Source organism: Gopherus flavomarginatus, chromosome 6 (assembly GCF_025201925.1).
Source record: "Gopherus flavomarginatus isolate rGopFla2 chromosome 6, rGopFla2.mat.asm, whole genome shotgun sequence".
In the NCBI taxonomy this organism is placed as follows: Eukaryota; Metazoa; Chordata; order Testudines; family Testudinidae; genus Gopherus; species Gopherus flavomarginatus.
Window position 1 is genome coordinate 21,550,149 of NC_066622.1, and position 9,645 is coordinate 21,559,793.

The window sequence follows — 9,645 nt, forward strand, 5'->3', positions numbered from 1 at the left end:
TGGAACGTTAGCTTCCTGGATGGTTGCATTACAGCATTCACGTCACATTGTCCTCTAATCACGGCCCTTTGTGCATTATCTAACCATCTGCCACCTGTGTGAAGTCAACACAATTCAGTTTCAACCACGAGCGGACGTGTGGTAATTGCAACAGCATAGACAGGAAGACGGGTTATTTGCATTCAAATTGAAACATCATCATGAGCAATTACAGATGTGTGGGGAAGGGGGCGCCGTGCAGTCTAGGAGTTTGCAGATCTGAAGCCTATAACCAATTTTTTTTAAGAAGTGACTGTGATGCTGGCTTGAGAGCCCCTACGGAACAAAGTCCTGCCACAGAACAGGTACAGCATGGGCAGCAGCAGGGCAAACTTCCTGTGCAGACTTTCTAAGGACTCCTTTGCCTTTGCAATCTTCCCTATGAGGGTGGGGGTCTAAGTGACTTAGGCAAGCAGTCCAACAGGGGCATAAAAGAACCTACAGGTGGGATCCTAATGAGAAATCTTTCCTTCTTTTCAGAAGAGCACTGAAGAGGTGGTTGCTCCCATCATCTGACCCTACAGCAGTTTTTCCTACAGATAGTCACCTGGAGAAATTCACGCTGGAGGAAAGGGCCAGCACAAGCCTAATGCACCCTTATTTGGTACTGGCCCTCTGCACAGGGTTGAATTTTACCCTTAGTGACTGTGGGCCAGTCACTCTCCTGATTTATGATTCCCAGTAAATGACACATGGTTACACTTAGAATTTAGGAGAGTGATTTATTGCTTTAATTTTTTTTAATAAACAATATTTCTTAATGACCAGCTTCTTCTGGTTGTAAATGTTCCAGCCCAAGGACACTGTCAATATGTAATCAGTCCCAGCTGTGTGCTATTTATGTAAAAAGGGCATGATTGTCAAGCAAATGTTATACCTTTTAGCTGACGTGTTTTTGTGCAGGAGGGTTTGGCAATCCCAGATGTGTCTCAGTGGTTGAGGTCATATGCCTGGGACATAAATGGCACTGACAGAGAGGCTACTCGCTAATGTCTGGCTGTATTGAAACGCTTGTTGTTTGGCCAAGCAGCAAAATAATTGTGTTGCTGTACTGGAAGGAACAGAGTTAGGACTTAAAAGTGGTTCTTTTCTATCCTCCAGAGATATGATATAACACAGCGGTTTTCAAACTGCAGGACGCCAAAGTGGGTTGTTACCCCATTTTAACGGAGTCGCCAGGGCCAGCGTTGGACTCATTGGGGCCTAGGGCTGAAGCCGAAGTCCAAGGGCTGAAGCCCAGGGCAGCAGGGCTCTGGTTCTGGCTCTGCTCCTCCACGCCCCTATCTGGAGTCATTTAGCCATTTTTATTGTCAGAAAGTGCAATAAAGTTTGAGAACCACTGAAAACAGGAGAAAATGGTTTCTGTACAAGGGGCTTTTTAAAGTGCATATTAAAGGGACATTTATTTGTCTTCTAACCCTGTTCTCTCTCTCTCGATTGATATATATATATATATAATCAGACCTTATTTCAAAGGAGCCTCCATAACAAGACTTAAGTTTTAGTGCTAAGGCAGCAGTAAGTAGGCTGATGTGCATGTGACCAAATTTGAAAAAGGGCCTCAATGCAGGGAAAATACAAGCAAGCCCCTTTGTGATATAGACCTGATCTCGGTGCTAAATTCTTAATTCATTTCTGGGATTTATTGCTGCCAGAGGTCCTGATTCTCTGTATCTTGCTCTCTGTGTTGTCAGTCATATCTGTGCAAAGTGGATTTTCTACCATTCTGCGGTGGTGGTGTTTTTTGCACTTGCTTTGCAGAGATATTCTAAAACAAAGCTTAGTGCAATGGGGAAACAAGCCCCCAAAATGCAGATCTGCAACTGTTCCAGGCATAAAAATCCTCTTGGCTTAAGTGGACACCTGGGTTCTATTCTTGGAGCTGCCACTGGCCTGCTGGGTGACCTGGGCCATGTCATGTCACCGCTCTGTGCCTTGGTTTCTCCAACTGTAGAATGGGGCTAAGGATATTTATGTGCTTTGAGGTCTATGATGGAAAGGGCTGTAGAAGAGCTCAATTTTAAAAGGAGGAAAGGGCAGAGTCCACTTTCCTCTCAATTTTTAAGCCTTTCTTGTAAGAACAGTGAAAAACACGGATTGCCTCGGGCAAGGATAGAATGAGCTTTTTCCAATAAAGGAATGTGAAAGTCACTTGTCTCTTAGAGGATGTCTTCACTACTGGCCGGCTTGTCGGGCAGCGATCGATCCAGCAGAGATCGATTTATCACCTTCCAGTTCACTTTAGAGAGTCGTTCTTGCCATGATAGCAGCGTTTCTAAACTGACCAAAACTCAGCAGTAAGAACTGTTCAAACCTTCAGCCATTACTAACAGTAATAATGATAGCCCGACACTCAGCCTCAAAACCCCACCCCTGGAAGCTAAGCATATAGTTGGCTGAGTGAAGAGAAGCTCTACATTCAATCTGAATCACATTTCTTTGCCTGGATGTCTGGATGTAAGGTTTATCTGGTTGCCTTTGAGTCCCATTTCCAAGCAATTCCAAAGTTTCAAGGACTGGGCCAGGCACCTATGGCCTGAACCCAAGCAAACTTGATGAAAATCAGAAAACCCTATGGCACTTTGAAAGTTCCTCCTTGCTCTCCCTGCTGAGCGCTTCTTAGCAGTTCTGGGGTACAGTCTCAAGCCTTCTCTACACTACAGTTTTGCCGACAGAACAATGGAGGTGCAAAATTCTGCTGTTTTGCAGACAAAATAAAACCACCTCGATGAGAGGCATAGGGTTATTTGCAGGAACTTAAAGTAACAATGTGTTAATGTAGATGTTGTTCGTTATGTAGCCATAACTGGCCCACCCCAGTATTTCACAATGCCCACCGTGACCACATTGCTCCCTGTTTTGAACGCTGCTGCCCCACATTCCAGCTACACAGGCATGTGCCTAGGGTTGCCAGGTGTCTGGTTTTTGACGGGAACGCCCAGTCGAAAAGGGACGTGGCAGCTGCATTCAGCACTGCCAACCGCGCTGCTAAAAGTCCCGTCGGTGGTGCAGCGGCCACCAGGGCGAAGGCAGGCTTCCTGCCTGCCCTAGCGCCATGCGGACCCCGGAAGCAGTCGCTAAGTCCTTGCAGCCCCTAGGCACATGGGCAGCCAGGGAGGCACTGCGCACTGCCCCCATGCTGAGTGCTGGCTCTCCTGCTCCCATTGGCCAGGAACCATAACCAATGGGAGCTGTGGGGGTGGCGCCTGTGGTGTGAGGGCAGCACACAGAGCCTCCCTGGCCACCCATCCACCTAGGGGCTGCAGGGACCTGGGGGGGCCCCTCCTTCACTCTACATGCCTCCTTCATCCCTGGCCCCACCCCATAGCCTGAACATCTAGCCGGAGTCCACCTCCCCCCTGCCTCAGCCCAGAGCCCTCTCCCACAACCCAACCCCCTAGCCCAGAGCCCATACCTCCCTGCGCCCCCAATCCCCTGCCCCAGCTCAGAACCCCCTCCTGCACCCAAACTCCCTCCCACAGCCTGCACCCCCCAACCTCCTGCCCCAGCCCTGAGCCCCCTCCCACACTCCAAACCCTTGGCCCCAGCCTGGAGCTTCCCCCAAACCACTCAGCCCCCCACCCCGATCCTGCATCCCTGCTGGAGCCCTGACCCCCTTCTGCACCCCAAATGCCTCATCCTTAGCCCCACACTCTGACCCCCCCCATGCCCCCAGCCAGGACCCACATCCCCAACCCACAGCCCCAAGCCCAGATTTCCCCCCCCAATGCCCCCCAATTCCTCATCCTTGCCCCCCACACCCAGAGCCCACCCTCCACACCTGGAGCACTCACCCCTTGCCCTAGCCCACTGACCATGAGGGTTTGGGAGTGCGTGAGCAGGGATGAGGCCTCGGCGAAGGGGCAGGGGGCGGGTCAGAGGTGTTTGGTTGTCGGCAATTAGAAAGTTGGTAACACTATCCCCCCTCCCATACACCCCCCGCAGCCCCAAGATTGGAGACACCAGGCTCTTGCCAGGGAGTGAGTGCGCCTCCAGGCCCAGGGCCCTAGCACAGATCCATGTGCTGGGGCTTCCCCTGCCCTTCCCTGCGCTTCTGTGGGGGACTGTGTTTGGGGTGCTGGGGCTCCCCTGCCCCTCCCTGCTCACCCAGCCCATCTCCTGTGAAGAGTTGAGTGCTGGGGGGTTTCTCCTGCTGCCCTACAGCTTCTGCCAGGAATGGAGTGGGGTGCGTTTGGTCTCCCTACCCCCCACCCCCACCCCATCCCGCAGCTTCTGCCAAGCTTCTTCCAGGGGCTGGGGTGGAAGACCCCTGCTCCACCACTTCTGCTGGGGAGCAGAGTCAGGGCACAGGGGCTTTGCCCAGCGGCTGGGGCGCCGACTGGCGGATTTTTTTCCGGGGCCTCCCAGTTGGCCAGGGCCTCACTGGCCCAGTGACTAATCGACTACTGCCACCGGTGGCGGGTGCGGCTCATTGGTCTGTGGGAGAACTAGGAGGGAAGCAGCACCCCAAGGGCAGGCACAGCAGGCTGCTGCTGCACGGGGGACATACTGCTGTGCTGAGCTGGGGAGGGAGCTGGGGGGGTGTCCCCCTCCGCCTTCCTCCGGATTGGTTTGTTCTGTCTGACCCTAGCGACAGCATGCCCCTCCCCAACCCACACATTCCCCCAGCACAGACTGTCTCTCGCTCACATATACCCCCCCCCTCCACACACACACATTGTCCCAGTTCACCCACTGTCTCTTCCTCCCCACCTGCTTCAGTTGAAAAGCGGTTGGCAGTCTGTTAGGATGTCCATGGAATGATGGGATTGAAAAACCTGCATCCTGTGATGTTGTACCTACCCCATGAAGCATTGCAAACCCTTCCCGAAGTGCCCTGCAGCCAGTTGCACAGTGGGATAGCTACACATAGTGCACTGCTCTCTGTGTGAATGCGCACACGGCTAGTGTGGCTGCGCTCTGCTGACACAAGGAGCGTAATGTGGACATGCAACAGCGGTTTTAATTAAAACAGTTGCTATGTGTCACTGTACTACCGACAGATCCCAGTCATTGGCAGGTAGGATTGAATGTGGGACTCTGGAGCTAAATGCATGGGCCTCTATGCGGTGCCACTAGAGGGGCACAGAGCACCACGCCCAGGAGATGTGTGGGTTACATCGGCATACCTTTTGTCAACAAAATTCTATAGTGTAGCCAAGCCCACAACCAGCCTGGGTCGCCCGAGGGCGAAGAGAGGCAAGGCAGCTTTAGGTCTTCCTCCCTCCAGCACACTGCCTCTACAAAGCCTGCTTCAGGGTGAGGGAAAGCGAGAGAGAGGGCATCAGCCAGCCAGGAGGCAGAAAGGGCGCAGCAAAAGGAGATACACAGAGTCCTATAATAGGCATAGGAGTAAGGTGACCATAGTTCCCAAAGTAAAAAAATGGGACACAGCACAGGGCTGGCCTGATCTGCCTGGCATCACTGCATGGCCGAACCCCAGCTGGGGCCAACTGTCCAACACGTTGCCCTCCCCCCAAAAAAAAACCTGGGGGGGGGACACACCACTTTTTGGCAAAGCGTACATTTGTTCCTTTTGCTCTTGGCAACTGATGGCAAGAGCACTATGCCCAGTTTTGCGAAAAAAGACAGGCCATCCAGAACAACGCTTAAAAGGGGAACTGTCCTGGCCAAAACAGGCTGTATGGACACCCTACGTAGGAGACAATGCACAGCACACAGAGCCCTTGCGAAGAATAGGATATTCTGGTATGGAGCGAGGTGTGGGGGTAACTGGGGCCACACAGATCCTGGTGGAGGGAGGAACGGTGGAGGTACACAGAACCTCTTGAATGGGGTTGGGAAATGTGAAACCCTGGTATGCAGGGGAGCAGAGACTAGGCAACACACAGAATCCCTGGCATGAGGAAGGGAGGTAGGAGGGGTTTCTGGACGCCCCTGAAATAGTCGGGGAGGGGAGGGTAGCACACAGGCAGGGGTGGGGGAAATGAAGGGATGCAAGGAGTCAGAGGTGCACACAATGAGTGCAAAGTATAGCAGTAATCAACTGTGCACCCCTCTAGCATTATCCACATTTTAGAGGTGGGGCAACAGGCACAGAGCAGTTAACACTCAGGCGCCCACAGGTCACAGGCAGAATAGACCACAGACGTGTCTGCTGCTCTGCCATCTAAACCCTCACCCATGCCACCACTTCCACTGATTTACTACTCTGCGTTCATGGCCACTGCAGCCCAAAACACAATAGGCTTGATTCTGATCTGGGAATGACGCCATTGAAGTCAATGGAGTTATAGCAGTGTGAAGCCACTGTGAGAGGGGACTTGTTCCCTCCCCCACCCCCCACCCGCCCGCCCCCTGATTTCATGGTCAGGTGGCCCGAGGTGCCTGCTGAGATAGCATCTTGCCCCATTTAGCCTTATTTACTGAAAGCATCTGGTTTAGAGGATTTAAACCCAAAACATCAAAGGGCTTTAGGTGCCTAATCCACAGGGAGTTAGGCACCTGCATCCTGTTGCAGATCTGGGCCTTCAGTGTAGTCCTGCTTTACCCGCATGTAAGAGAGCAGAAGCTGCCAGAGGTGGTGAGTTGTAGGGGCCTGTGGTGCCTGGGCTCCAGGAATATTCAGTGCCTGGGAGCCCGGCTCCACCAATGTTCAGAGCCAGGTCTCTCCCCCAGTCCTGCCTGCCACCCTTGCGTGCCTCCTCCGGAGTGCCCCCAACCCCTGCCCGCTGGCACCATGTACCTCTCCGAGAGTGTCCCCCAGCCGCCGCATGCCTCCCCGGAATGTCCCCCAGCCCCTGCTTACTGGCCCTGTGTGCCTCCCCCAGGGCCCAGAGCCTCTAGTAGCTGGCTGCCCTGCTGCTCTGCAATGTGGTCCCTCCCCACCACTGGCAGCTGCTGCCTACAACACAAGAGCAGCGGCGGCAGGCTGAGGTGGCTGCTGCACTTCCAGAGGGAAGCGATGCTGAGGGGGCTTCTGGCAGGTGAAGTCTGGCCAGCCATATGATTCCTCCCCCCCCGCCCCCCACCTGCAGCCACCACTCCTGCCCTATGCTGAGAAAGGGGCAGCCCCATCCCGTGAGGCTATGGTGAGGAGCAGCAGGCTGCAGCAGGGAAGGAGGCTACATGTGATGGCAACTCCCCACCCCCAGCATCCACTACAGGGGAAGTGAGGGGGCTTCCTGGACCTGAGAGGGGCCCCGGCCCCTAGGAGCACATGCAGTGACAGCGCTGGGTGAATGTGCTGCTGGGGAGCGGGGGGGGGGGGGGAAAGAGGGCTGGAGGTCTGAGTCTTCCTTTCCGGTACCAACCCTGGGGCAGCGTGCCTGCACCCCAAACTCCTCATCCCCAGCCCCATCCCACCCCACCCCATAGCCTACATGCCCAGCCAGAGCCCTCACCCCCCCGCAGTCCAACCCTCTGCTCTACCTGAGCCCCCTCCTGCACTGTAAACCCCTCATCCCAAGCCCCACCCGCAGCGCTCACTCCCACACTCCAACCCTCTGCCCTAGCCCTGAGCCCCTCCCACACCGCAAACCCCTCAGCCCCACCCCAGAGCCCACACCCCCAGTTACAGCCCTCATCCCCCCACATTGTGCAATAAAGGGAAACTGTGAAACGCTTACTGTTTCCAGACCATTTTTACATTATTTAAAAGATATATATATTGGCTTACAAGGCAGGTTGGGTGGGGGGGATGAACCTTGGACTCGTTCTGGGTCCCACCAAAAATTCTACAAAACCTGCTGCCCCTGGAAGTTGCCCCTTTCCCTTGATAAGATCCCCCTCTTGTTCCATTATGCCTTCAACACTGAGGAACAAAAAGACTGGGCCTGTGGGAACAGCCTCACTCATGGCCAGTTGAGGAGCATGACCAATGCAGCCAAAACTTGCTTTCAGGCAAAGGACGCAATGACTTCAGTCTCCTAACAGAGGAGGGAATGGGGTTGGGGGGGGGTGCAGTATTCCCCAGCATATAGCACCTCACCAGCTACCTCCACAAGTGGCAGTCATAGCATAAGCCAGTGTTTTTCCAGAAGCAATACCTTGTTAGAAGTACAGCATTCTCCCAGGGTGCAAGAGCCAATAGGTAAACACCAGCAAATCTGGGGAGAGGAAAAAACCTTCACGACTAACACTGCCTCCAAAGACATACTTGACAACACAGCTGTATTTTTTCTCATTCACTGGAAGCCTGTTTATTCCTCCAGCTGGTAAACAAGCCAATCAGTGTCACCCAAGAAGCGCTGAAAGGAAACCTTGGTATCACTGAATCTCAGTTTTGTTTCACTGGCAGAAGAACCTTCACTTCATTAAATAAACCTCTGGGCGGAGGCTGGTGTTTAACATCAGGCAGTACAGGAAATATGGTTTATGGTCTGAAGAATGAAGAGCACAGTGTTGTTGAGACTGCTTAGAGTAAGGCTCTGTCTTTCCATTCGCCACTGTGATGTCAGAAAAGTAGAGCATTAAAGCCAGCAGTTGGATGTCACTTCTTTTTTTTAGTTTATAATAGCTACAGTAATTTGCATTTTTATGAATTTGTATTGCAATAGCACCAAGAGATCCCAAATAGGATCAGACTTGGTTGTGGCAGATGGTGTATAAACACACAGGAGGTCCTGGCCCCTGCCTTAACATGTTTACAGGAAGCTTTTCCTCTATCGAGCTGAAACTACTTTTGTAAGTACCTGCACTCCCACTTTACAGTTGGAGCCACTGAGGTGCTGAAGGAGAGAAGGGCCAAAGTGGCCCCTAATTTTTGGATGCCCAACCGCAACTGCTTAGCAGTGTCAAGCAGCCACAATGCCAACTTATGTCACTGGGTTGTGTGGCTGCACAGCAGTGCTGAAAAATTAGGCCGCAGGCATTTAAGGTTGAGCATTAAAAAAATAAAAATAAAAACCCCAGAGGGTACTGTTGCCAATATGGGCCTAATTGAGTTGGAGAGAGTCCCACAGTGAATCAGTAGACTAAACCCCAAGTTTCCTCATATTGCTCAGTGTAAACCTCTCAAGGTTGTGAGGCCTGAGAGTTGATCTTTTGCCCATCATTTTGCACTTACACAGCACCTTTCATCCAGGAATCTCAAGTCACTTTGGTAAAGATCATGACACAAACACCACTATTTTACAAATCCCAACACAGGGCTTCTGAGCCACCCTTATCACTGGCCATACCACCTTCCTCTTGTTTAAGGATTTGCTGCTGTTGAGGGCACTGAGCATTCCCCATAGAATATCAGGGTTGGAAGGGATCTCAGGAGGCCATCTAGTCCAACTCCCTGCTCAAAGCAGGACCAATCCTCAGACAGATTTTTGCCCCAGATCCCAAAATGGCCCCCTCAAGGATTGAACTCTGAGTTTAGCAGGCCAATGCTCAAACCACTGAGCTATCCCTCCCCCTAAGTGTACCCTCTGCCATTTCAACACCTTGTCTCCTGAGCTGTGTGTCTCGGAATGCCAGACAGGTATCTCACAGGTGGAAGCATCTTATGATCAATGGGAAGGATTTGATTTTTAAGAAAGTACTATCCTAGGGCTTGTGACTGAAGGCACCCCTGTATTCACAGCCTATACATTATTGTAATAATCTTTGTACAAAATCAAAAACTAACAACTCACTGGTCAATGATATCATGGT